Source organism: Echinops telfairi, unplaced genomic scaffold (genome assembly GCF_000313985.2).
Source record: "Echinops telfairi isolate 266 unplaced genomic scaffold, ASM31398v2 ScPeMD7_7468;HRSCAF=8506_0, whole genome shotgun sequence".
NCBI lineage: Eukaryota > Metazoa > Chordata > Mammalia > Afrosoricida > Tenrecidae > Echinops > Echinops telfairi.
This window is the reverse complement of record NW_022111369.1, coordinates 14,833,923-14,835,369: the sequence shown is the minus strand read 5'-3', so window position 1 is coordinate 14,835,369 and position 1,447 is coordinate 14,833,923.

Here is a 1,447-nt window from a genome sequence, read left to right as displayed (position 1 = left end):
TGTAAATCCTCATCTTAATATGTTAATAATCCAAAATTGTGGATTGTGTCTGGAATTTCTGCTTTATAAGAGAACCTGCCTCAAGTCTTGTCTAGCTAGTCATCACTCTCATTCAAGTATTCAAGTCACACCCTTACGTTAGCCACACCTTTTATCTTCAGAGTAGAGAGGAAAACAGAGAAACAGACTGAGAGGGAATCAGTCGAGGAAGGGAACCTGGCTCCCACCAAGTTAGAGCCAGGAGCAGAGCATCTCCTTTGGGCCTGAGTTTCTCCCCTGAGGCCTCTCTAGATCCAGGGGAGGATGGATGCTATGACACATGGAAATTTTCAAGGAACACTGACCAGTCCCACAAATGTTGAAAGAAGACAAGGATCTCCCCCAAAGTTGGCAGGGAGAGAAATTCCTCTACTAGAGCTGTTGCCCTGAATTCAGACTACTAGCCTCTTCAAAGAGTAAATTTGTGAAAGAGTAAATTTTGGTTTGCGTCCAATTGTGGTATTCTGTTACAGTGGCATTAGATAACTAAGAAACATATAAACATTGACTCTAAGAAGAACATACGTAAGCAATAAAACTATAAAACTTTTGAAGGAAAAATGGGATAAAAATCTTCGCTACCTTCAGTTATGCAAACTTTTTCTCAAGTGGACCATAAACCATGATATATTTATAAATTAGACTTCACAAAACTTCAAAACTTTGGAGAAAAGATTGAACTTGTTAAGGACTTTATTTGGCTTGGAGGTACAATCAATACTTACAGAACCCACAGTCAAGAAATCAATTTATGTATTTCTTTGGGCAAATCAGTAGCACTAAGCCTCTTTAAGGTGTTGAAAAGCAAGGATGTCAGTTTAAGGATCAAGGTGCACATGACTCAAGCCATGATAGGTTCAATGGCCTCATATGCACATCCAAATTAGACATCAAATAGGAAGACCAAAAAAAGCTAATGCATTTGAATTATGGTGTTGGCAAAGAATATTGAAAATGCTGTGAACTGCCAAAAGAACAAATAAATCTACCTTGGAAAAAGGATAGCCAGGATGTCCCTTAGAAGCAAGACACAAAAGACTAGGATGTGTTTTGATCCATTGTGCATGGGGTCACCATGAGTAAGGGGCTCACTATCAGCTAACAATAACAACATCTTAAAAGATACTAATGTGAAAACAAAATGACCTTTGTGATAGTTTGGTTTTGTGTCAACTTAGCTTAGCAGGATCTTTGTGGCTTGGTAATTAGGCCTAGAAATCCCCCATGACACAACATAAGAAATGCCCTCATGGTTACATTACCCTTGACCAAGCCCTACCAGCCCTCCAACACCCTCCTCACCATCAATTTTGGATCACTTGTTGTTCCCTTGTCCCTGGGGTTGTTAACACCCATTTCCTTTCCTACACCTCCCCCGTCAGTCCCCTTGTTTCTCCTCCAGATTGTT